Source organism: Podarcis erhardii (genome assembly GCF_964252035.2).
Source record: "Podarcis erhardii genome assembly, chromosome: 3".
Taxonomy (NCBI): Eukaryota; Metazoa; Chordata; class Lepidosauria; order Squamata; family Lacertidae; genus Podarcis; species Podarcis erhardii.
Genome location: NC_138507.1, coordinates 43,179,207 through 43,207,032, shown reverse-complemented (window position 1 = coordinate 43,207,032; position 27,826 = coordinate 43,179,207). Strand labels below are relative to the sequence as shown.

The window sequence follows — 27,826 nt, the reverse complement described above, 5'->3', positions numbered from 1 at the left end:
ATTTAAAATAACTGAAAAATATGAAGCAAAGGTACTCCTGTGAAATGGGGGGGGGGGCAGACTACTTAAAATTGAGGCTGGGGGCTGCCTGTGGCCCCTGGAATGCTGATCAGCCTAATCTCTGGATTCTTTGTGGAGAATATCTATCTATCTATCATCTATCTACCTATCTAATCATCTATCTATCTATCATCTATCTATCATCATCATCTATCTATCTATCTATCTATCTATCTATCTATCTATCTATCTATCTATCATCTATCATCTATCTATCTATCTATCATCTATCTATCATCTATCATCTATCTATCTATCTATCTATCTATCTATCTATCTATCTATCTATCTATCATCTATCTACCTATCTATCTATCTACAGCTGCACTAGTTGTGTCATTTGTGCACTGAATCCATACAGCAGAAGCACACAGGCTGGAGACAAAACAGCATTTTCAAAGAGTGTTGTCTGAGAGGTACACTGCTTCCCTTGGGGTACACACATGCGCAAACACTTTTCTAATGGTCCCATTTATCCAAGGCGAATATGGAATTGAGTGTACACTTCACGAGCACCAATCTCTCCTTTAAATTGCTTCCAACTCTCTGGGGGAGGGCAGGGAACGATAATCTGCCTCATGCTCCGGAGCTTCTTCTCAGGAACTGTAAGCGACTGTCCTCTAGAAATTCCAGGAGGAAGCACTCCTGAGACTGACCAGTAACTTGCCCCTATATGGAGGTGATTACTTAAATATAAATGTAAACCAGCTTTCCATACAAAATGTACTCCCCGCAACATACACACTGTTGGAAGTTTAACCTATTCACTCTGGTTAAATGGAGCAGTTTTAGCTGACTGCCCTACAGAAATATGTCAGCTTGCCAGGCATTGTATAAACATTTGGGTTGTTAGTCCTTGGAGCAACAAGTATCTCCCCATATGTGTTAGCAGTGCACTGGCAATGAGGTCCCAAGTGAGCCACCGGAATGTTATACTCTGCAGACAATTAAGCTAATGTTTTGCTCTTTGCGGAAGTTATACACTATAGGAAATCTATGACCTAAATGCAGGGGCCAACATCCATTACATCATCTCTCTGGTTTGTTTGAGAAACTTGATTATAATGGACAATTGCTGGACCTTATTAACCTATTAATACAAGGAAGCCTCGCCCTGTTCTCTGCAGAGGATGCAGAACTTCCATTACCCTTCAGTTTTGTCTTTTTGTTCCCCCACTGGTGCTTGGTTTTAGAGGAATTGTGATTATAATGCTATAATAAGCCATGCACAACAACATAAATGCTTCCCCGAAAGAAGCTTCCCTTCAGGTTTAATTTTTATTCTCAGGGCAGTGGAGGTTCATCTGTTGGGCAAAACATGGCACAACATCTTCCTACGATTCTGAGCCCCTCAAAATCTCCAAGGCCATACATAGTCCAGTCTTCCTCCTAGCACTGACAGTCATTATTAATACATTTTTCACCGGCTGCGCAGCATCCTAGATGCTTATGCCAATCTCATTTGCTTAGCCAATCAAAATGTTTAGGTTGGCAGCCCCCCAAGTCTGCATCTGGCCCCAGTCACTGCTAGCACACAGCCCCTAGAGAAGGTTGCATGGGCTGAGGAAAGGCTCCTCACTTGTGGACTAGAGGGACAAGACTAGAAAACCAGGGAGGATGAAGTAACAGGAGAGTCTGTTGGTTGTGGAGGAGCAAACAAGACGAGGCTAAGGTGATTCAGATGAGGAACTTCAAACCCTTTGGAAGCTGTAGTCCAAGCCAGACTGGTGCTGAAGGGACACAATCCCAGCCCCTGAAAAGATTAGTGATATTAGCCAAATTATTAAGATGAGGTTCCGGGGTTTTTTTGCACTTCGCCAGCTGTCCTGAAAGAACCATTATCAACGAGTTTGTTTTTGTTTCCAGGCATAAGCACCCAGGCTATTGAAAATTAGAATATTGTGTGTTCCACAATTCCTAGTACTGTTTGTTCACTCAAGTCGCTTACGATATTCAAAGTACTGTTAGGTTTTTTGGGAAGTTAATGGGAAGGAAAATTGTTTTTCTGTCAATAGAATGAAAGCAATTGGTTTCCATCTGGGTAATACTTACTTGCAAGAGCCGTTCGCCTGTGACATTAGGAACATGGGATGCCACCTTGTGCAGAATCAGTCCATGGGACCATCTAGCTTCTCTATACTGACTGGCAACAGCTCTCCAGGGTTTCAGGCAGGACTATGAAAGGCGGCTTCCATGTTCTGCTACTGTTTTAAAATCCAAACAAATAGTTCCAATAACTCTAAGACTTTCAAATGAGCATTTGCCTGTTTCTAGGGAACACCCCTCTCCCCAGTCTTTATTGTTTTTAATAACCACTCTCATACCAAACCCTTTATCTAATTCCCATAATGTTTATTATCAAGGTGCATAAAGCTCCAGAAAACCACCAGCAATATTCTGTACTTCTCTAAATAAAATACTTGTCCTATGACTGGCTCCAAAAGCAGACTTGCAGTGCAATTCTATGCATGCCTAGCCTAAGAGGGTGGAGGTTTTGTCCTAGGCCCTGTGCTATTCGAGGTTGTTGTGGGTTTTTTTTTAATAAAAAATAAAAAATGTGGATGAGGGTATAGAGCAGGCGTGGGGAGCCTTTTCTGGTTGCAGGGCCGGATCTTTATTTCCCACCCTGCTGGGTCAAATTTGAAAGGTGGACAAGCCCATGAACTTGTCAGTCACTGGGCATCACTATGGCACCCAGCAAAGCTGTGCTTTGAAGCTCCAATTGCCAGGACTTCAAAGTGCAGCACAGGGTCTTTGAAAGCCCTTTTACAAGCAGCCTCGTGCTGCTCTTTGAAACTCTGTTTTTCAGAGGTTCAAGGAGCAGCTTTGGGAGGAAGAAGCGGTTTGTATTGAATAGAAGCTGCTTCCTCTTCATAGAATAAAGTGTGTTCCCACAACCCATCAGTCCTTGTGCAGTGGGAGCATGCAAAGGAACAATTAGGAGTTGACTTTCAATTCTCAGTTGTTCCTTTCAAGACTCGCCCTTACCTGACATCATCAAAAGCCTTCAACAAAATACCAAACTTATCTGAGTAAGTTTGACAGTCATGGAATAAGAGGAAAGGTCTTCTTGGGATCAGGAATGTGTCAAGGAACAGGAAGCAGAGAGTAGGACTAAATGGGCAGTTCTCCCAGTGGAGAGTTGTAGAATGTAGAGAGTTATTCGGATCTGTGCTTTTTAACTTGCTCCTAAATCATCTAGCGTTAGGGGTGAGCAATGAGTCAGCCAAACAAAGCAAAACAAGATTGCAAAGAGCTCTTATCTTAAAGGACCTCTCCCAACTGAGTGAACCGGTAAAAAAATAGCAAATGCAATTCAGTGTAAACAAGGGTAAAGTGATGCATGTCAGGGCATTAAAAATATTCATTTCACATATTCACTCATAGCAGCTCACCAGGAGAGAGAACTTGGGGGCATAGTGAAAAGTTTGATGATAGTGTTGACCCAGTGTGTGGCTGCTGTAAAAAAGGCAAATTCCATGCTACGGATCATTAGGAAATGAACTGAAAATAAAACTGCCAAAATAATAATGCTGCTATATGAAGCTGTGGTGTGACCACACTTGGAGTACTGTGGTTGGTTCTGGTCATCTCGCTGCAAAAAGGATATTGTAAAGTTGGAAAAAGTTCAGAAAAGTCACAATCAAGGTCTGATGAAGGGATGCAGCAACTTCCCTATAAGGAATCATTGTAGCATTTGAGGCTTTTAAGTTTGGAGAAAAAGGCAACATGATAGAAGTATATCAAATTATACACAGCATGGAGAAAGCATGGAGTAAAGGTTTTGTCCTTGTCTCATAATACTAGAATTCATGAACATGGAATGAAGCTAAATGTCGGAAGAATCAGAACAGACAAAAAACAAACACCCCCCCCCCAAAAAAACCTGACTTCTTCCCAGAGTGCATGTTAAATTCTACAGAATTCGCTCTCACAAGGAGAAGTAGAGCTTTCAAGTCATGACATCTACAGAGAAAATACAGAGCAAAACAGGCGTGTCCTCTAGAGACACTTTGTTACAATGATGGGCATGGGGGGAAATCAATGCAATTTTTACCAGATCTCTCTCCCTGCTCCCATCAGTAATCTTATTAACCATATGAATCAGAACTGTGGGTGCTTCCAGACAACCTTTCTATTGAGCATTCATCCAGATTTGAGCCCGGCCTTGGCTGGGGAGGTCGGGGTATAAATAAATTATTATTATTATTATTATTATTATTATTATTATTATTATTATTATTATTATTTGACGTTGCATCAAACCAATGTACTCCTTATCCTAAAGAACCTGGTTCTTTGGGTAGGTTGCCCAAGAGCTAGAAATCAGCTTTAACCACACAACCTGAATTTGCCATTACGTAGTTGAATCTCACCTGAAAAAAACGACAGTCCGGAAGTGTCCCATGAAGCTCTTGCGGCTGCTGCTGAATACTGATTACATTATAAAATTTATCCATCCACAAAATGGTTGGCTTATATAGCAAAATATGTTACTGAACCTACTGAACCTAGACCTCTGCTTGGAGCCTAGAGTGACTGTTCCTGCTTCATTAAACAGACTCCTTGTCTTACATACACTTTGGCATTGGTGCTTTTTGACCCCTTCTGCCTCTCTGCTTGAGGCGTTCCGGAATCTGCATGCTCATGGGGGTGCTTAACCCCCTCTCCTCCTTAAATATCCTATATTTATATGTCTCAACTGTTTTCCTGGTTGTGCAATTAATTTATCTCAAAGTCACATAATACAAAGAAGCACAAAGGTTTTTAAGCAATTTTAGGAGGCGGAGAGTGAAAAAGGCAAAACAAAGAGTTCGGTATAAAGATATGCTAATGATTTCTAAATAAAAGCTGTGAGATGATCTGAAGGGATCTGCAACAACAACAAAACTGCTTCCTCCCGGCTTCTGATAATTCCCTAGAAAACTAGGTGTGCAGAAAATAACTGGGCAGCTTCTGTTAGCTGATAGCACTACATTTTCATGGGTAAATACACAGATCTCTAAACACTATTTCATGCCTTGTACATCCTTCTGAAAACAGCCAGCTTCTCCCCTCAAATGCACAATGGCAAGCATCTTAGTATACATTAGCTGGTCAAAATTATTGGCCTGTGTGATGCTGAATGTTTGGCCCATTGTACATTTTTAAGTTCAGCATGTGGGCCTTTTATTATTGATCTGCTGAGTTATTCAGTACATCCCTTTGTTGGTGTTGCCTTTCACTAGATATTTTAAGTATTTGATTAAAATACATGGAGACCCTATGCAGAACCATATGATAAGGCCCCATTGCCTTCTGATTAATACAGAGCCGGTCGGTCTTAAACACTCAGAAACGAGCAAAGGTCCTGCCTTGCCTGCTGCCTTTAGCATGTGTGGTCATTCTGCTCTGCAGAGCACGATTGGCACATGCTCCACAGAGAGGTGCTCTCAGATAATCGCTCTCCTGCAGAGGCCATTATAACTGAAGCTCTGTTCTGCTCTATGGCATTCTTAGCATACTGATTAACCCAAATCTGTTTTCTTGTGCTCTGTCCAAGGAGTGTTAAAAGCCTTTAGTGCCATAGGCCCAGAAGATGGACACAAACCGTTGCTGTAAGAATGTGCTTGGGGTTATTTCCAGTCAAAACCTTCTGTTTCCACTGCCTTTTCTGCTTTGTAAATCATTAAGGCTGTAATTCTGTATCTGCTTACAACTCAACAGGAATTACATTTTGGTAGACATTTATAAGTTTGTGCTGTAAACATTGCAGATAGATGTTGAATTTGTTCCAATCAGTTCTCCCTCACCACCCAAATGCCTTTTCTTCTTCTTTTTAAAGTCTTATTTCTGTGAAATTAGCTAGTGTAAATAAAATATGGCCAGCATTTTTGGCATTCATGGCTAGAAAACTTCATAATTTCTTGTTATTATGTGTCCTACTCATAATAGAAACAAGAAAACTTATTCTCTTGCATCACTTTATATGTTTTTATTGCTGGCAAGTATGTTGTATTTATGCATTAGTTCCATAAAATGAGTATATTGGGCCCTTTATTCCAACCTTGACTTTGCTATACGTATCCTGGACAAAATCTTTGTTAACTTGGCCAGTTTAGATTAAGTATTTTGGCAAAAGAAACAAAACGAGAGTACATTCTGGTGCCAGCACAACCTACAAAAGTTAAAATATGTGTGGGAGGGTTTTTTTAAGGCTATCATCCTCCATGGCTGGTGGAATGTTGAAAGTGCTGGGGGTGCCGACAGTGGCAGAGCAGACCTACATTTTTTGGGGCACTGAACTGTAATGGGGGCTCCTTCACAACCAGCAACGTGATCTGAATACAGGGCTGTTCCATGACAGATCAACACACCTTTACAACATCTGTGCTACTCTCAAACTTTGATTTTTTTGTTGTATGTATTTCAGCTATCCCAATCAATCTGAGTCGGGTCAAAATGATAGGTGGGTCCATGAACTGGGTGGAATCATCTGAATTGCTGATAGTAGGGTCTATTGAGAAACTGTGATGATCTGTTTCTAAATGTACCTGTATTCAATTAACCCAAGGCTCTCTCTGAAGCCAGTGCAAGGTTACCTGCTAGTTTAATGGGGCTTTTCTCCATAAGATGTAGGTCTTTATTCCCCCTTGTTCCTGATGTACATCTTCACTCACCACCCCTTCTTCGCTGGCAGGGGAGGCCCCGCCATTTTATTGTTCGCCTCAGGTGCTGAAATGTCTTGGGCCGGCCCTGTCCATTTGGCCAGCAGAGGTATTGGCGCTACACTGAATTCCGCACTGTATGCTTATCTCCCCTCCCCGGTGTAAGAGTTTTCTAATTAACTTTTGAAAGCACTGGTCTGCTGGGCTTGAAATCAGTGTTCTACTTTCACAAGAGAGAAATACATTCCCTCAACACAATGCACACATCAGCTGAAAATGCCACTGGGTTCCCCCCTACTTGGAAATATGGAAGCTGCCTTTTTTTGCATTTAATGATATTTTTATGTTGTGAACTGCCCTGAGATCTGCAGATGAAAAGCAGCATACAAATTTAATGAACAAAATAAATTAAAAAATGCAATTCCCAGCCCTACCTGGAGCTGATGTGGATTGAATTTGGGACCTTCAGCATGCAAAGAAGATATTCTACCACTGAGCTATGGCTCTGCCCTTAACTTACCTCCACCTGCCCCCCTTCCACCTCATCCTACAATGTTTTTTATCCTTCCTTTCCTCCTGAGATCTCTACAGTGCAAGATCTGTGCGGCCATTCACCATGATACATGGTAGGGATGACAGTGTCATGTTTAGCTACACATTTGAATGCGAGGGGGCAGCTCAATCTTCCCATGTTTCTTGTAGGTTTCTTGTACGCAGCTGTGTACCGTTTCCTGCAGATGTCTACTCGTAAGCTTCAACACAGTGATGACAAGTCAAGGCAGAATGTGCAAGCAGAGACTGCAGGAGGATGTGTGTTTTGGAAATGCCAGGACACATTCAGCCCATAAAGCACAGGTGCATCCTCTTGTCTGTGTGAGTCAGTATCTTTTAAGGTAGACAGGAGGCAGAGTACATCATGCACAGAGGTTGATGTGGTAGCAGCCAGTCTTGGGTACCTCTCTTGGGGCCATGAGCCTATAAGACAGAAGGAAGACAGGCAGACTACATTTGTAGCTTCTATCAAGCTGGGCATGCCACAAAGTCTGCATCACTTGCCCTACATTTAATCAGGGCAGAGTTAAGCCAGTCTCTCCATTTCTATCTTGGGCCCATTAAGGGCTCAGTAGCTCTCCTGGCTCTAGGGAGAGGAAAAGAACAATACTGAGCTAAATTTGTGATGCAGCACTCAACCAGACACACACCCAGCACAATTTTTCACTCCGCAGCTCTGCATAGGTAGTAGCTCTTAACATGATCACAAGCCTTTTTGATGTGCGAGAGAAACATGGTATGTGGCATGGCTGTAGCACTGCAGATTTTGCCCCTTGAGCACTAGTCCAGGCAGTTTCTGCTTGTGCCAAGCAATTATAAGGATGGCTTGGCAGCATGAGCGACACCCAAGGCTGTTCAATGAACACTAAGGTCAAGCAGGGATTACCACGTTCAGTCTCAGAAGTTTCTCCACAGTTGTGCCACATTAGCTGCCCACAAACACCTAATCCAGGGATGAGGAACCTCAAGCTCTGGGGGTGAATGTGCTTTTTCCAGGAATCTTTCTGGTCTTTGTGACCACCCCCAGGCCATACCTCTTCTCTCCAGGCCACACCTAGTAAGTACCAGCCCTGCTATGTGGGCAACTGAGTGTTTCTGCCCTGCTGGAATCTGTTCTTGAACGCTGATCATGCTTCTTGGTTGCCTGGATGAGGGACAGAGAGAGTAGGGGAGGTGTAAATTAACATTTGTTGCTCCACCCACCTTTGCTTCTGTCCACCACTGGCATGTGGCCCCTGCAAGGTTGCCTAGAAGGGAATGTGGCCCTTGAGCTGTAAAAGATTCCTCACCCTTGATCTAGCCCAAGCAATGCACTTTCAGTCATGGATGAGCCAGAAGGCAAGTTGGGACCCCTGAGTGTCAATGACTTTTGAATGTGCATAACATTCCCCCCAAATTTTACCTGATAGCAGGCTTCACCAACCTGGTACTTTCCAGATGTTTTGGACCACTGCTTGGGAGAACAGACTGTGGCCCAGTGGCAAAACATCTGCTATGTATATGAAAGTTCCCAGGTTCCATTCCCAACATCTACAAGTGGGTTTGGGAGAGACCTGGAAAGCCACTGCCAGTCAGTTGATAGATCACACTATTAGACAGCTTTCTGTGTGCCTAACTCCATTCTGCTCCTTCCAGCAGAACCAGTGTACAGGGACAATGTGAGTTGTAGTCAGAAACATCTGGAAATCACCAGATTAGAGAAGACTGCCTTAGATGGTGCTATCCTAAACAAGGAGAAGGTTGAGAGCAGAAATCTTGCTTTCAAAGAGCACTGACCTACTCCTGAGAAACACAGAGAAACCTAGACTTCAAAAGTAAAAATAAAATAAAATAAAATAGTAAGTGTCTTGGTAAAGCATCTGGTCCCAGGTCCTCAGCATCTCCAGGAAGAGCTGCGAAAGACTCCTGTCTGCAACCTTGGAGAGCAGCTGCCCATCAGGAGACACAATACCGAGTTACGTAGCGCAATGGCCTGACTCACTATAAGGTAGTCCCATGTACCTACAAAAGAAAGAATGTCACCCTGTCCCTCCACATGACCAGTGACTCCAGGAGCATCGGTGCCACTGTTTTGAGAGCCTCCCCATCCAAAGTGTCACAATTTAAATTACAGTAGTGGGTTTTTATGAAAGCATTAGCGAGTGCGGTTCTTTGTATATAATCCTCACCCCCATTGTGTATTTGCATGCAGTCAAAAATGTACTGAGCCTGTAATGTAATTGTACACAGTTGAAGAGTGCTGAAGATTGACTGTGAAAGGTCATGTTTCCCCCGCCTGACATAATGGGGGTAAGAGCCTTTCCAGGGAGGAGGAGGAGGAGGAGGAGGAGGTCTATTTTCTATGCAGTTGTACAGACAAGCTGTGCTTATTAGACTAGCGCACCTTCATATAATTTGGCCTTGACAATGATTCTTCACAGAGCAACACTGGAAGACTGAACGGAATCATAACAAAAGCAGCAGCAGCAAAATATCCTGCTTTTTTCTGTACTTTCTACTCAAGGACTTCAGAGTGCTATACCATTATTGTTAATTTCATTCTTCTGTAAACCCAAAGGATTTGTTCACACATCATTTATATTTGTATTTATTTCTTTAAACAATGTTTATGCAACTTAACGATAGTAATCCAGTGGTTTACAAAGATACAAAAAAAAGTTAAAATGATAAAATTGAACTACAATTAAAATAAAAAGTCTTCTGGAGGTGCTAGAAGTTCAGTAGGGAGGGAGCCTGTCTGAATTCAACTGGAAGGAGTTCCATAAAATTGACACACACACACACACACACACACACACACACACACACACGTACTAATAGTTTATAGTATTCTGGAGGAAAACATGGCTGCCTGGCTGGCTGGCTAGGACCCTGAAGAGTAACATTTTTATTAGGAGGCAAGACTCTATTACATGTTTTGTTGCTGGTCCCACTTGTCCTACCTATATTCCTTCCTAACACACCAATAACTTTAGAGATAACTAAGAATCCTGGGGTGGAATAGCAATCACCCAGCACCTCACTCTGCAAAAGCAGACTCATGGCAGTTCCAGTAACCTTGCAGCCCACCAAGCCAAACTAAACCCACAGCCCATTAAAGAAAGGGCAAAAGAAACCTCTTTTTGCCATCTGAGGCAGGCAAAAGGAGATGGTCAAAAACCTGGCAAATCACAATAGGCAATTGGTGGCTCTACCCTTTGGTGAGCTACAGAGTAGTAAAACCGCTAGTACAAAATCAAGGGTAGGCCTCCCTTGTTCGTCATCATGCACTGCTACATCAGGGGCAAGGTGCTGTTGGACTCAGACTCCCATCTGCTCCAGTTAGCTTAGCCAGTGTGGAAGGGTGATGGCAACTGTAATCCAACAACACCTTAAAAGTCCCTCTCCCTGCACTAGGTCAATGGGATGTTACAGGGCTGCAGCAATAGCCTCCTGGCTTACTGGGAGGCAGAGAGGCAAAATGCTGGCAAGGCTGGGGCTGGGGCTGTGCGGATGCACCAGTGGAGCTTATACACTCCTGGATAGCTCAGTTGGTTAGAGGATGGTGCTGATAATTCCAAAAGTCACAAGTTCAATTCCCGTATTGGATAGCTGCATATTCCTGCATTGCAGGGGATTGGACCAGGTGGTCCACAGGATCCCTTCCAACTCTATGATTCTATGATTTGGCACTCCATCATGTGCCTTTTCAATGCTTCACTCCTCACCCTCCTTCTCCTGGTAAGTGGCAGCACAGCTGCTGCCTGGAGGCTATTGTTGTGGCTCTGCCTTACTGAGCAATACTCCCTTACTCCCTATAAGAGCCTGAGCCTGGAATGAAAGAAGCAAAGCTGGAGCCATTGTCCTCTCAATAACCTTTCCTAGGAACTAGGTTAGAGAGCAACCAGTAATTAGATTGATCCCTTGCCTCCAGCTATAGTTGTCTGATTGACTGACATACTTCTCAGTACAGTAAGCATCTCCCAACATCCTACGAAACACTGACCCAAATTTATCCCTCTGTCCTTAGTCAGCCATGACGGCCAAGAACGATTCTTGTGAGGAGCAGGTCTAAATAGAAGCAGGATTTGGTGTGAGACAGACCAAGATACACAAAGGTCTCATTTGATTTTTGAGAACTATTTTGGAGACCATTTGGCAGCAAAACTCTTCTGGGTTTTCTTTCCTCCACAAAAGAAGGCAGAAAGGAATAATCAAGCATCGAGCAATGGAATATTCTAATGGTGTTTTCAAACTATCCTCCTCAGTCAGACTTCAAATGCACTGAAATATTTTCCATGCCCATTTCTTTGCATGATTAATAGCCAAAGCCAAAATTACCTTCTCCGTTCGTCTGTATACTCTCATAAAGCAAATAAAAGATAAGCAAGGCCATCATTCTGTAAAAAGAATTCTACCAGCATCTCTTGCCTTAATGTTTCATACCTTAAAGATTGTCTGGTAACCAAGGTGACCTGTAAGGATAACCAGCAGATGTGAGATGCCTAAGAGCTGCATCATCAAAAATAGCAGAGTGCATCCAATTCAATCTTGTGGTCCTAGCAAGATGGCCACTATTGCTGTACAGTATCCATTTGTAGGAGCCAAATCATGCCCAAGATCAAAACTTGATGTTACAAGGTATATGCAGCTGCCACTGACCTGTCATCTGGTTAAAGATGATGTCTGTCATGATGTCAACATGCTCATGGTTTTTCTGCTCCTGCTGCAATCATTGGCTGGCATTTGCACACACACAAATGCACCCTAAATCTGTTTTTGGGTTCATGCATCCCTTATATTTGTTATAGCTCCTACTTGTGTCCTCTAATGTCAACATTAAAAAAAGGAACTGGAACGCTAGGTTGTAAAACAAACAGCAATAATAGTAAATAATATTGCTTATTTTGTTTTATTGATAACCTGCCTTTCCATCAAATAATTCTCTTTTTTTTAAAAAAAAAAATATTATTAGCCGTTTAGAGATTACAAAAGAAAAGAAAAAGAATTAAACAAGACAATACAATACAATACAAAAACAAAAGAAAAACACCGCACAACCCAAACCCTTAAACATTGAGTCAACCAAACAAAACAAAAACAATTAAAAACACATCCAATAATTTCAATATCATAACTTTCATTCACTTGTTTCAGTGACCTCCTCACACCTCCCTTTTTGTATTCCACTTCAATTAGCTGTTTCAGCAATTCCTTTCCATCTTCCTCTGTTTTCTGTCCTGTAATTTATCTTAACATATTCTAACCTTATTTTTTCCCTTTAATACATTTACAACCAGTCTGTACCTAATTCTTTATAACATTTCTGTTAAAGCCATATAACTTCATTCCATCATTTTTCTAACATTCATTAATTTTACAATATTTCTGTAAATAATCTTTAAACTTTTTCCAGTCTTCTTCCACCGACTCTTCTCCCTGGTCTCGGATTCTGCCAGTCATTTCCGCCAGTTCCATATAGTCCATCAACTTCATCTGCCATTCTTCCCGGGTGGGTAAATCTTGTGTCTTCCAATACTTCGCGATGAGTATTCTTGCTGCTGTTGTTGCATACATAAAGAAAGTTCTGTCCTTCTTTGGCACCAATTGGCTGACCATGCCTGGGAGAAAGGCCTCTGGTTTCTTCAGGAAGATATATTTAAATACCTTTTTCATTTCATTATAAATCATCTCCCAGAATGTCTTAATCCTTGGGCATGTCCACCAAAGATGAAAGAATGTACCTTCAATCTCATTACATTTCCAACATTTATTTTCAGGCAAATGATAGATTTTTGCAAGCTTGACTGGTGTCATGTACCACCTATAAATCATTTTCATTAAATTCTCTCTTAGGGCATTACAGGCCATAAATTTCATACCTGTGGTCCATAACTGTTCCCAGTCAGCCATCATAATATTATGTCCGACATCTTGTGCCCATTTAATCATAGCAGATTTCACCGTTTCATCCTGAGTGTTCCATTTCAACAGCAAGTTATACATTCTTGACAAATTCTTGATTTTGGGATCTAACAATTCTGTTTCCAATTTTGATTTTTCTACCTGGAAGCCAACTTTTTTATCCAAATTATATGCCTCCATTATTTGATAATAATGGAGCCAATCTCGCACTTTGTTTTTTAATTTTTCAAAGCTCTGCATCTGTCTCCATCTTGTTCCAAAATTTCCCAATATTTCGGCCATTTGGCCTCATATTGAGTTTTTTCTGTGCCTTCGCTTCCATTGGTGACAACCATCTTGGGGTTTTATTTTCTAACAAGTCCTTATATCTTATCCAAACATTAAACAGTGCTTTTCTAACAATATGATTTTATTTGCCAATTCAAATGTCTTTTGTCTCATCTGTTTAATCTTCCATTCTATTTCCTGATTCATCATTTTCATATATTGTACTTGGTATAACTTTATCTCTTTCAGGATCTCCTGTGACTTTGGTTTTGCTCTCAGTTTCTTCTCTCCTTCCTTTATTTTCTCCAGGATTTTATCTTTTTTTTCCATTTTGGGTTCTCTTCTTAATTGCATTCTGTTGTATCAAAAATCCTCTCATAACCACTTTACTTGCGTCCCAGATTACTCTTTTTTCCACTGTAGTATTCATATTTATCTCAAAATAATCGCTCAAGGTTTTTTGGGCCTTCTTGGTCACTTCTTCATTCCTAAATAAAGTATCATTCATCCTCCATCTAAAAGAACCAATTGGCGTCAATTTCAATTCCATCTTCACAGCATTATGGTCCATCAAATAATTCTCAAGGTGACTTGTAATCAGTTGTAATAATACAAAACAAAAACACCCCAAACAAGCACACAAAGTTGAATGAAATAATGTTAGAGTATTTAGATCAGAAATTGATACTACTGGGAGATTTCAATGGAGTGGTGGTACCGGATTTAGACAGATTAACAAAGAGGCGAAATACATATGAAGGTAAACTGCCGAAGGCCTTCTTTGATATGGCCAATACATTGGGAGTTATTGATATTTGGAGATTAAGGAATCCAACAGTAAGACAATTTTCATTTCACTCTGAGCCAAACCAAAGCTTCAGCAGAATAGATCAGATCTGGGTTTCTAAGATTCTAACACCGAGAGTAACTAGAATTGAAATCCTCCCAAAAACCCTGTCAGATCATAATCCACTATATATGGAATTAAAAGGAAAGGACCCCTCTACACATAGATGGAGAATGAATGAGAGTTTATTTAATGACCAGAGAGTAGTGGAAACTGCAAAAGAGGCAATAACAGATTATTTTAAATGGAATCTAAACAAAGAAACACCAATTGAAACAGTCTGGGACGCGAGCAAAGCGGTGATAAGGGGTTTCCTGATTCAAAAAAACAGCTTCCAGAAAAGAGGGAGAGAGAAGAAGAAAGAAGAGATCCTGTCCCAGCTCATGGAGAACGAAAAACAGCTTATAACAAAACCTAAAGATGAAATAATAAAACGAAATATAAAAATGTTGCAGTCTCAGTTTTCCATGGTGGTGGGACAGGAGATCGAATGGAAAATAAAAGCCATGAGGCAAAAAATTTTTGAGTCGGCCAACAAAATTGGGAGATTCCTGGCGTGGCAAATAAAAGAAAGACAAAAACAGAACACAATTTGTAAAATAAAAGATGGGGATAAAATGATTGAGGACCCGAAAGAAATTAGAAAAGTATTTCAGAGATTCTATAGAGATCTTTATAGGAAAGATAAAGAAGACAGTAAGAGAATAGAAAAGTATATCCATGACCATAAATTGCATCAAATCTCAGAAGAAGAAAAAAGAATGCTTAACCAGGAGATAACAGAACAAGAGGTCACAAAGGCAATAAAAAGAATGAAAACAGGGAAGGCCCCAGGACCGGACAGTATCTCAGCAAAGTATTATAAAACACTATCGCAATACCTGACACCGGTTCTAAGTGAAGTAATTAATAAAGTCTTAAGAGAAGGAAGGATGCCAAACACCTGGAAAGAAGCCTATATTACACTGATCCCAAAGAAAGAGGTGGATATATTAGATGTAAAAAAATTCAGACCAATTTCGTTATTGAATAACGACTATAAGCTATTTGCGGATATACTAGCGAATAGACTAAAAATGGTGTTAAATAAGGTGATACACAAGGACCAAACAGGCTTTCTGCCGGGGAGGCATCTAAGGGACAACGTAAGAAACCTGATAAATATAATTGAATACCTTGAAGTCAGAAATGAGAAACAGGCAGTATTAATGTTCATAGACGCGGAAAAAGCGTTCAATAATTTTCTTGGCATTTCATGAAAGAAAACTTAAAAGTATTAGGAATTGGTGAAATTTTTTTGAGAGGTATTGACACGATTTATTCGGACCAAAAAGCAAAGTTAATAATTAATAACAACATATCAGATAATTTTGAGATAACTAAAGGTACTAGGCAGGGATGTCCTTTGTCTTCCTTGCTATTTATTACAGTCCTAGAGGTCTTGAACAAAAGGCTAAGAGAATCATCAGAAGTTAGAGGCATTAAGGTGGGACGAAAAGAATTTAAGTTAAGAGCCTTCGCAGATGACCTAGTCTTAACGTTGGAAGAACCAAGACAAAGTGTGAAAGAGGCAATAAAAAGAATGGAAGAGTTTGGGAAGGTATCAGGGTTTAAACTCAACAAAAACAAGACGAAAATGCTAGCAAAAAATCTGAAGAAAGAAGAGATGGAAGAATTACAAGTAGACTCAGGAATCGCGATAGCTAAAAAGATAAAATATTTAGGAATTTGGATGACAACAAAAAATATAAACCTGTACAAGGACAACTATGAGGTGGTATGGAAAGAAATTAAGAAAGATATGGACACATGGAGCAGACTAAAATTGTCATTATTAGGAAGAATCTCTGTGATAAAAATGAATATATTACTTAGACTGTTTTATTTTTATTTCAAGCAATACCAGTGGTAAAAGGGATAAGACAATTTAAGGATTGGCAAAAAAAATTAGCGAAATTTGTCTGGCAGGGGAAAAGGCCAAGGATAAAAATGAAGATACTAGTAGATAAGAAAGAAAGAGGAGGTTTTGATTTACCAGACCTGACTTTATATTATGAAGCTTCGTGCTTGGTATGGTTAAAAGATTGGCTGACTTTAGAAAATACTGACCTATTAGATCTAGAGGGCCACGACAATAGATACGGCTGGCATTCGTACCTATGGTACAACAAAGTAAAGGTACATAAAGGTTTTCTAAACCATGTGATCAGGAATTCTTTATATGAAGTATGGGATTGGAATAAAAACCTCCAGGAAAGAAAGACACCGTGGTGGATATCACCAATTGAGGTGCTGACAACAACAAAAATAAACATGGAAGGGGAAAGAGTAACATATGAGGATATTACTAGGAAAACAGACCAAGGGATAAAGCTCAAACCATATGACCAAACTGAAAAGATGTTAACAGGGTGGTCGCAATACCACCAGATCAGTGACTTATTAAAGGAAGATAAAAAGAGAAATGGGTTCGAAGATAAAAAATTGAAATTCCAAATCGAGTTAATAGACTGTAAAGATAAAATTTTATCAAGAATGTATAGTTTATTACTAGAATGGTATACAAAAGACGAAGAAGTAAAGGAATCAGTGATAAAATGGGCAATTGATATTGGGCATAACATTGAATTGGATGCGTGGAAAAGATTATGGAAGGAGGGTTTGAGATTTCCAGGATGTATGGCTTTAAAGGAAAACTTGCTAAAAATGATGTATAGATGGCATTTGACGCCAGTAAAATTAGCTAAAATGTTTAGGAAAAAAGAAAGAAAATGTTGGAAATGTAAAAAGGCAGATGGTGACTATTTCCATATGTGGTGGACCTGCGATAAGGTAAAAAATTTTGGGGAATCAATTTATAATGAACTCAAAGAAACATTTAGATATACTTTCCCCAAAAGACCGGAAGCATGTCTATTAAGCTTAATAGGAACAGAAATTAAAATAGAAGATCAAAATTTGTTCATGTATGCTACAGCTGCCGCGAGGACCCTTCTGGTCCAAAGATGGAAAGTACAAGATTTACCAACTATTCAGGAGTGGCAGGCGAAGTTGACAGAATATGCAGAACTTGCCAAACTGTCAGGGAGGATCCGGGACCAGGGAGATCAAAGATCCCAAAATAATTGGAGTAAATTTATTGAATATTTAAAGAAGAATTGTAAAGAGATCAAGACACTAGCAGGATTGACATAATACCTCCAATGTATAGTAGTACTAATATGAGAATGATGTGCATGATGGAAAGAGGATAAATATACCAGTTGTGGGGGGGGAGGGGGGTCGCGACTCGGCAGAGTCAAAGGGAATGTATGGTGCTATTACAATTTGTTGGAAAAGAATATATAAGGAAAACAATAAAAATTCACTTGGAAAAAAAAAAAATAAGCACTCTCACACACAAGCCAATAGCCCTTAAGCTAATAGATGGAGCTCCCTTCTGCTTTGCAGTCTCAGGGCAATTGGTTGTTGTTTTGGTTTCAAAACAGAAAGAAAAATTTCCTGCAGCTGCTCCTTCTCTGACCAGGTCTTCCCCTTGCCAGAATATTCTTCCTGGAAGGCAGGGGGTGAACCCTTGGTCCTCTAGCAGTGTGCCCCCCCCCCCCGCCACACTTCTTAAAGGTAAGCCTTATTTCCTGTTAACTTCTGGGGCTTTTGCTTGCTAACTCCTTCACTCTGTTATTCTGTTCTCAGTCCATATTTGTTCATTGGCATACTTGATCATGTCAACAATAACATAAATAAAACTATTATAGTGAACATAATCAAGTTTATTGTTTTGCAGCCTGACAATGGATTAAGGCCATTGTGGCACATGCATTTGCCATAAACCAGGTAATTTTCATGCATGCAGCAACAATTCAAGGTGCTAGCTCAGCTAAGGTGTGCAGAAGAGAGATAGATACATATTATTTCCATCTGAGAAATTGGTATTGAGGGTTGTCTTCATGCATACAAAGAACAAGGAAAGGCAAATGTGAGGAATAACCAACAGAAACAAAACTACGGTGTGTGCATTTTTATAACAAAATAAATCTACATTAGAGTTGTTGTTTTAGTTGCAGGATACATTTTTCCCCTTTTTTGTGGTTTTGGTTGATCTATATCCATACCTTTGAATTGATAAACATGTCTTAAGTTTGCTTCAGAAAATGAAGAATTCACAGCTCCCCAAACCCATTTGGAAAATTTCTTGATACTGATGTTTATGTAGTCATGAGGCGCAGTTTAGATACATTCTGGGGGAGGGGTTTTTTTTGCTGTACAAATTTTATGAAAAGATGATCTACACGCAGCACTCTTCTCTGGTGCTCAATGATGGAGGGGAGAAACACATGTTAACAAAGGGGAAGAAAAAAACCGCTTCTCAGTCAGCTCATAATGTCCCCTGCTGTTCAATTGGGATTGTGAAGGGTATGCCTTAATGAAGGCAGGTGAGAAGGTGAAAAAAACTAATGAGGGTGTTCCCTCTGCATTGAAAGATCACTTAAGGGCTGCAGGAACTTCTTTTGTGTTAGGAGAATGCACAAATTAGGTCTAAAATCATCACACACACACCAAGGTCACAAAGGCCTGACTCTTGGTGCAGCAGAGTCCCTTTCTCTCCCTCATAACCAATTTTGCACCTTGTGTCATTTTTTTCTTGTTCCTCAAGGCTTGAATTTATGGTGATCTAGTGAAAAGGGACCTAATTGTATTGTCCATTTTTTTGGTTTGCTTAGTGCATAAGGAATGTGGGAGAGAAAGTGTTCTCTACTGCATGCTTTGTTAAAGGAGTAGCTCTGACTAGCCAGTAGCCTGTGCAATTTTTAAACTCTTGGAACAGTCCCCAGGGTGAGTCACACCAATACTCCGATTTAAGATACAACTTAAGATACCTTAAAAAGCAGTTCAATTGGCTTTGGCCACAGTGCAGAAGTTTCTGTTCTTTAAAAGGCTCGTAAAAGAACAGTGTAGGGCAGGGGTCTGCAACCTTTAAGACAAAAAGAGCCACTTGGACCCGTTTCCAAAGAAAAAAAAACTGGGAGCCGCAAAACTCGTCATTATGAAAATAACTTTTTTGTCACTTTTTTATTATTATTTCTTTGTTTGACCCCTCAGAATTACTCCTCCTCATACAAATAAACGTTAAATTAACAAGTTACCTTTTTGTGTGTGTGTGTTCTTCACTCCCCTTCAAAACAGTGACCAGCGTACATGCCCCTTACAATGTAGCGGGTGGGTGGGTGGGTGGGAAGGTGACGTCGGGAAGGTGACTAACGCACGCACCGCCCCCATGCGACGTCACAGCCAGTACAGCGCCCGCCACAGTGGGGAGTGTTGGGGCGCACAATGCGCCTCCTCCCCTTGCTAGTATCCACCCCGGAGCTGTGGCAAAGGTGTAAAAGAGCCACATGCGGCTCCGGAGCCGTGGGTTGCAGACCCCTGGTGTAGGGGCTCTCCCTACCCACCACACTCACAGATTCCAAAATAGAAAACATATAGAAAATCAGTTTTTCATGAACATTGAACACAGACTTTATACAGGCAGTGACTGCTTTGCCCTGCGGTTACGTTCCTGACCTCCATGTACGTAAGCAGGGCAGGCATAAGCCTGCCCTGCCCACTTCCCCGTCACTGCAATGTACACACACAGTTGTGCATCACTTGGACGTGCGTAAATCAGTCGCTGCCTGTACAGTGGTAGTTCAGTTTACGAACTTAATCCGTTCCGGAAGTCTGTTCTTAAACCGAAAACATTCTGAAACCAAGGCACACTTTCCCTAATGAGGCCTCCTGCCACCAGTGCCCTTCCACCATTCGGATTCCGTTCTTAGACTGAAGTAAAGTTCTCAAACCAAGACACTATTTCTGGTTTTGCGGAGTCCGTAAACTAAATCGTTCTTAAACCGGACTGTTCTTAAATCAAGGTACCACTGTACTGAATACTGTTTTCCCCTATATATATTGAAACTCATGGAACATGAAGGGAATGAAGAGCAGACAGCAGCACTGCCTCAGAGAGAAAATTTGACAACAATTTCCCCCTTAGAATCAGGCACCCTCTGAAATATTCCACACAAAAATGTTCCAAGTGGTAACCTTTTCATTGTTATAAGAACCAATACTAATTCCTCTGTCTGTCACTTGCCTTCAGATATACTTTCCCCTGTGTCAAAGAATGGGGCATTTGAGGAGAGCGGTAAAAAGAAGAGAAGAAAGGATTACCCTCGCCATCAAAACAGCAAAAGCAAAAAACAAAACAAGCCACTCGTAACTTCTAATGCCACCCATTTAAAAAGTAATAACTAAATACAATAAATACATTGACAGATGATTATTCCCAACACAATTGGATCAGCTTACCTATTAACAGTTCTGCCAAGAATAGATTAAAAAAAAAATATCAGTTAACTATACTCCATGTCTTACTCATCTTGGTTTCACTGAATGCACAACCCAAATTATCAAGAATTGCGGCTAAATTGGTGTACTGTCACTCAGGTCCAATTTAAAAGGACAAAGCAGAAAAAGAAGACAGGAGAGAGGAATATTGGGGGGACAGGATAGCTTCAGGGTATAGTTAATGATAGGAAAGAAAGGCTTTAATGCCTGCATCACTGGTTTTAATTTGTTTCAGGTCAGTAGCGGTAGGAAGTCATTAACATATGATAGCTATTCCTTTTCCTGTGAGTTTACTGTCTCAGCCTTTGTCCTAATAAACTGATATCCACATTACAAAAATCGCCAGCCTAATTGGCACCTTTGTGACAGCAACAGTACTCAAACCACTAGATATGTAGGCAATCCACCTCGGTATGTGCTGCTTTTGTACCAACCCTGCTGAAAAGAATATGAATAGCAGGTGCTTTGTGGATTTCAACCTTGAACTACATCCCTCCCCACCCACAATCTGAGGAGCATTGGGTAGTTTGGAATGGCACAAGAAATCCCTCTGAAACACTGGTTAGGTATTTATCTCAGGGTTCAGCAAATTAATGGAGCACTTTCAACAAAAATTAAACTTGTGCAAGGCAGCAAGGAGCACTTCAAAACACTTTACAAAATGCAAATGGTTCCTTATTGTCCAGCTCTTTGTGCAATTAAGTTAGGCAATTAAATTATTCATCAGGGCAACATGGGGTCACTCTTTTTTCCTTCTTCATTTTGCGGGTGTGCTTCTGGCACAATGGATGACAGTGGAGTTAGCTCTCAACAGATCTGTTTGGTAATGGCTTGTTCCAACTCTTTCTATTGCAAAACGCTGTTCAAGATAACACCCAAGAATATAGTACTGAAGCAGGAACAAGAAACAAAGAGTCCAGATTCTAAAGAGACAAAAGACTAGGAGGAAGAAAGTGTATGGTAGGATTATTTCTGATTTTCAGGCATTAAACAAAAGCAGCTCCTCCAATCCTAAGCATATTTATTCAGAAGTCCCGCTGATTCCAAGCATGCATGCTTAGGATTGTGGCAAATTCTCAGTAGACCCAACCGGTTTCTCAGAAGGGGTTCTGAGCACTGCATTGTGAGCATGGAAAACACAATGCCATCGTTCCAGTTACAGATAGGTAGCCGTGTTGGTCTGCCATAGTCAAAACAAAAAAATTCCTTCCAGTAGCACCTTAAAGACCAACTAAGTCAGTTCTTGGTATGAGCTTTCGTGTGCATGCACACTTCTTCAGATCAGATGTTCTGAAGATTCTTCAGATGTTCAGATTCTTCAGATTCTTCAGATGTTCAGATTCTTCAGATGTTCTGAAGAAGTGTGCATGCACACGAAAGCTCATACCAAGAACTGACTTAGTTGGTCTTTAAGGTGCTACTGGAAGGAATTTTTTTGTTTTGACAATGCCATCGGGCAGAGTTTGTTGAGAATATTTCTTATTGCAATCCCCAGGGAAGGTCCACAAAAGCATTACTCCGCTATGTTCATTTGAGTGGGGGCAAGTGCTGGAGAACTGCCTAATGGATTTTCTTTGGGAAGGAGCTAGAGGGGAAACCAACCTGTCATGAAAAGGTGTCTTGGAGTAAGGTGCAAGGCATTCTCGCCTACATTCCCACATGAAATCAGTACCAGGAAGAGAAGTGGTACAGGGCAAATGTACGAAGGGGAAAAGTAGACTACCTAGAACCAACACATACCTCACCGTCTCTTGCTGTCTGTTGCCATGACAGTTGCAATTGTCAGCCCAGATACTGAAGAAGCTAACTGTTCACTGTTTAATGAAGCAAAGTATTCCTAGTAATTTTCCTTCAATGGACATTAATCCTGGGGTCTAAACTCTGGCTAGATTCAGCAGAGCTTGTGTTTGCTGGCAAATGGAGCACTGAAAAACATTGTTCCATTCAGTTGACTTGGAACAATCTCTTCATGTATACGACAGCTAGTTTCTCTATATATAACTCCCCAATGGCTTCTACCACTGGATCAGTAGTAGCATGAATACTCTGGGAAGTGGAACTTTTAAGAGTATATGACATACACTTTAACTGATGGCTACAATGTGCACTCACTTGTCTTAGAAACAAAAGTTGGTAGCCTGAATAAAAATGAGTGGAATAAACCAACTGAACACTAATCCTATGGACATTTATTTGCAAACTAATCTCCTTGAGATCAAGAATGATTTGCTTCTGAGGAAGTATCCACAGGATGCTCAATACAGGTAAGGAAGGGTCTGGTGATGAGAACCACAGGGGTTGTGTCTGCACCAATGACAACTCTTACATTGCATGAGTACTGACATATAGTAACCCCCGGACTGGTGTTGAAATGAAGTGAATGAGTACTGGAATACAGTAACCCCCAGACTGGTGTTGGAACAGCACAACTATCTGCCCTCCTGCAAAAGTGCACTGTATTCAGGCATTGTGCATTTCCCCGGTTAGGTACAACCAAGCTTCCAGCCTCCTTGCTTCTTCTCTTTTCTTAGCCTAGGAAAAACACTGCTGCGGGCCTGTGTTAAGAGCCCTGCAGGGCAGCTGCAGATTCCTGAAAACAAACCAGCTACCAATGTGGAGCTTGAACTCAGTGGCCAAGTTTCAACAGTTGAGGAAGAGACAATGCAAAGCTGTCCCAGACCACAGGGTTCAATCTTTCCTACCTAAGACGGACTATTTTTTTCTCAATCAGGGGTGCCAATCGAGCAGATGATGTGGTACATGCATACCATTTGGATGGCAGTGCCTATTAACTTGATGGGTACGGTGCTCAAATGTTTTATTGGGGGAACCGAAGGGACCTTGCCTCCTAGGACTTATGCTTCCAATGTGCTAACAACAGTAATACTTTGCCTCTTTTGGAATTATCTCCTGTGACTGCGTTATGCTAAACTAATAAACAAATTCAGCTGTTAAGGGGGGAGAAACTGCTGAGATGATAGATTTCTGCATTGAAAAGCCCTTTGTTGATGTATCGTTATTTAGAAGTGTGTGTGTGGGGGGAGATAATTACCCTGCTGTTGGAATCTGTTCTACTAGTTGAGGCTAAGCCTGTTTAACAAGCAGTAAACATGGAGGAGGGTGGGCCAGCGAAGGAGAGAAGCACCCTAGAGCATTCTGTGGGCTGGTTCTGGTCTGTTGGCATTTACACAGAGCATGTTTTACCTTAGGAAGGGGGAAAGGTGGCCTTTGGTGAGGCAAGCAGAGCCTAACAGGTTTTAAATTAAATTAACAACAACAACAACAAACCCCGCAGGTGAAAACAAACTGGTCCCTTTAGGAAAAGAAACGTAAAAACCAAGGAAATCTGTTATGATTTACTGCAGTATAAAATGAAGGGTGTTTTGTTTGTTTGTTTGTCTTTTGTTTGCACATCAGCTTCACTGAATTTTCAGATATACAGCAGATACTCTTCTTGGGCACAAATGAGGTAACGCTCCTCTTTCCTCCAGGTAGCGAAGCCATTTCTAAAATAAATATGCTTCTCTCTTCATTGCACTTTTAATAATTGGATTACCGTCAGCAAGAGGCTTGGTGGGTAAGAAATACATGTAGAAAGCTAGGATCAAATAGACTTAGGAAGCATCTCAGAGTCAGTACTAGGAAGTCTCCAGCACAGTTAGTCTTCTTGATTCTGAATTGCTGTCAATCTCAAAGGTGTTAATGTATTAAAAGGGAGGGGGGAGGCAGAACAGGCAGTTTTGGTCTCTTTCTTCTTTGAGAACCTAGTTGTTTTCAGAGGGCAACTATTTCATGCAAAAGGGTACATTTCTGGCTGCTGTAGTAAGTGCCAAATTCCCCTTGACCTCAATGTTATAAATATGAATGATTAATAATAATGATTTTATAATATGAATCCTCAATTGGAATAGGAAAAACTTAGCCATCTTTCTCTTTGTTTGCCCTTCCACAAAATTTACTGCTGCTGGGGCACATTTCTTGAAATTTATCAGTGAAAAAGAAATTGCTAGATTAATGATATAGTCTAGGGTACCACTGAAAGCTGTCTATCATTATCATTATTTAATAAATTTATATACCACCCGATACCTGCAGGTCTCAGGGCGGAAGTTCCATTCAATGCAAGGTGAATCCTAACCCACATTTATATCTCTTGACACAGTGATGTGCATATTTACAGTGGTACAACAGTGGCTTCAAGCACTGCTGCCATTAAGAATGTAACAATAGTTTCACTGGATCAGGCCCATCTAGTCCAGCATCCTGTTCACAATGGGCAGGCAGATGCCTTTGGGAAGCCCACAGGCAGGACCTGAACAGAACAGCACTTTCCGCTCCTGCAGCTTCCAGCAACAGGTATTCAGAAGCATACTACAGTGGTACCTCGGGTTAAGTACTTAATTCGTTCCGGAGGTCCGTTCTTAACCTGAAACTGTTCTTAACCTGTAGCACCACTTTAGCTAATGGGGCCTCCCGCTGTCGCTGCATGATTTCTGTTCTCATCCTGAAGCAAAGTTCTTAACCCGAGGTAATATTTCTGGGTTAGCGGAGTCTGTAACCTGAAGCGTATGTAACCTGAAGCATTTGTAACCCGAGGTACCACTGTATATCCGACCATGGAAGCAGAGTAGAGCCAGTTAGTCTGAACCTCTATGAATTTGTCTAAAGCCATCCAAGTTGGTGGCTATCCCTGACTGCTGTGAGAGTGAATTCCATAGTTTAACTATGCTTTGTGTGAAGAACTGCTCTCTCTTCTTTGTCTGTCCTGGTACATTACTCATCTAGGCAGCCATGCAACTTGCCACTAGTGGTGCCTGGTAAGGTGGAAGGCAGGGAGCTGAACAGTAGGTGGTGCCAGAGCCAACGACAGGCAGTGCCAATTAATTACAGTGGTACCTCTGGTTGTGAACAGGATCTGTTCCGGAGCCCCGTTTGCAACATTAGCAGAACGCAACCCGCATCTGTGGGTCACGATTCGCCGCTTCTGCGCATGCGTGTGACGTCATTTTGAGCGTCTGCGCATGCGCGAGTGGCGAAATCCGGAAGTAACCCTTTCCAGTACTTCCGGGTCGCTGCGGGACGCAACCTGAAAAGATTTAACCTGAAGCAAACGTAACAAGAGGTATGACTGTATTGTGTTGTCCTCATCATCTCCCTACAAAGTCAAAACTGAGACTAAGGAGAAAGCTGCTCCCAGGATTGGTAGCTGTAAGAAAGAAGGCAGGTGGGGATTGGCAGAGGGCAGACTGAGGTTGTTGGGGGCAATGCCTTATTTGCCCTAATGCACTAGTCTCCACTGCTGCTACTTCCTGGTCAACCAACCCTTACTATCAGAAAAGCCTGGCACAATGTTGCACAGGATAAGCTTACCTACATCTGCCAGGAGTGGAATGCCCTTAGGAAACTGACGGAGAGGACCCGCCTCTTCCCCATCCCTGGAAGTGTTGTACACATAGAATCATATTGTAGAGTTGGAAGGGACCCTGAGGATCATCTAGTCCAACCCCCTGCAATGCAGTGATATGCAAGTGTCCCATACAGGAACTGAACCTGCAACTTTGGCATTATCAGCACCATGCTCTAACCAACTGAGCTACCCAGACTTGGAATTCCCCAATACAGCCTTGTGCCTTCATAGCAATTCCAGGCTCTCTAATGATAGGTCAGATAGATCCATGCGACCAGACCGCAAATCCAATATTTATTTAGCACTGTTTAGCATTATTACTCATTAAATCATTGTGTAATATTGCCATGATTATAGAATGGCAGGCATGAGAAAAGCACTGCAGCATTTATAATATTCCATGTATTTATTTTCTTCATTTCAAAAGCTCTGTGTTGGTTCTATTGGGTTCCCAGTGGCTACTGGTTGTCTGCGCTCGCTTCCCTTCAACAATGCAAATTACATTAAGAGCTAGTGCAGCATAATGCTAATAGTAAGAGACCTGAGCTGCAGACCTGGAAGTCTTCTTCCAAAACGTGCCTCTGACATAATATGATTTTGTTATTTCTTAAGGCCATTGGAGAAAGCAAGGTGCTGCCCAGTGTAAAACAGAATGAACCATGACAATGCCAGCGTGTTGTTTAAATAAATGGAAGGGAGGAAGGAGGAGGTAAGGAAAGACAACGGAGGAGGCTTATTTGGGAATAAGCCCTACTGAACACAGTGCGAGTTACCTCTAAGAAAACATGCATACCAATTGCATTGCATATTAAAATCTCAGCAGGCCAGGGAAAACAGAGATGTTTTAAGGCGACACTTAAAGAAGTGTGTGGACCGAATGCTGTCACTAATATGAGAAAAATGATACAGCCTTGCCAGGTTATTGGAAAGAATTATTGAAATCTGCCTGCAAATGTTTTGCACGGAGAACTCTTGAAGCACCAGATAAATACGGCCTGTCACGTGCTTCCCAGTCTATTCCCTGCATAACAGATCATACGGGACTGGAAGATGCGCCAGAGTGTGGGAGGAGGATTCAGTCTAAATGCGTTGCAGTTATAGCTGTAGTATTGATCACTGAAATGGGGGTGGAGAAGGGGCGGGGGGGGGGGGACGCTGCCGGAGACAAACATAAAACCACCACCACCTACTCTGCGCTCCTCTCGCCCCCTCGCGAAGGGCAGCCAGATCTGCGCACCTGGAGAGCGGCAAGTGCGCCCGGCGGCTTTCCTTCGCGCCTTTCCCGCGCCCCTCCTTGCTCCGGCTGCTGCAACAGCCTGCTCGTGCGCTCCCAGAAGGCGCTGGGAGAGGAAAGGAGCCGGGTCCTCTCCCGGGCAATGGTGGGGTCAAAAAACCCACCGAGCCTGATTTGTTTGTTTATGGGGTGGGTAAGAGGGCCGCGAATAACCTCGCCTCGAGGGGTGGCCGGGCAGGGCGGGAAACCGCGCTCCCTGAGGAGCCCCCCGTGCTATGCAGGGGCCGGGAGAGAAAAATAATAATCTGTAATTCCAAAGAGAAACCTGCCGAGATGATGAGGGGAGTCAAATGAGTATGAATAATGCAAAGCCCCTCACTGGATGGCTGGGGAGAGCGGCTGGCCAAAGGAGGAGAGGAGGGGGCCGGAGTCGTTGCTAGGCTGTTGCCGGTGGCTCCGAGCAGAGGTCTCGCCCTCGGCACGAGGAGCCTCAGGTCACCTTTCAAGATTGAAATAAAGCAGGT

General features: G+C 41.8%; 1 protein-coding gene across 1 annotated transcript in view; it reads right to left on the bottom strand.

The window, feature by feature from the left end:
* PM20D2 (peptidase M20 domain containing 2) overlaps positions 1-27,826 on the bottom strand; it is a 617,107-nt gene that overhangs the window by 348,049 nt on the left and 241,232 nt on the right. The gene's annotated exons all lie outside the window — the stretch shown is intronic.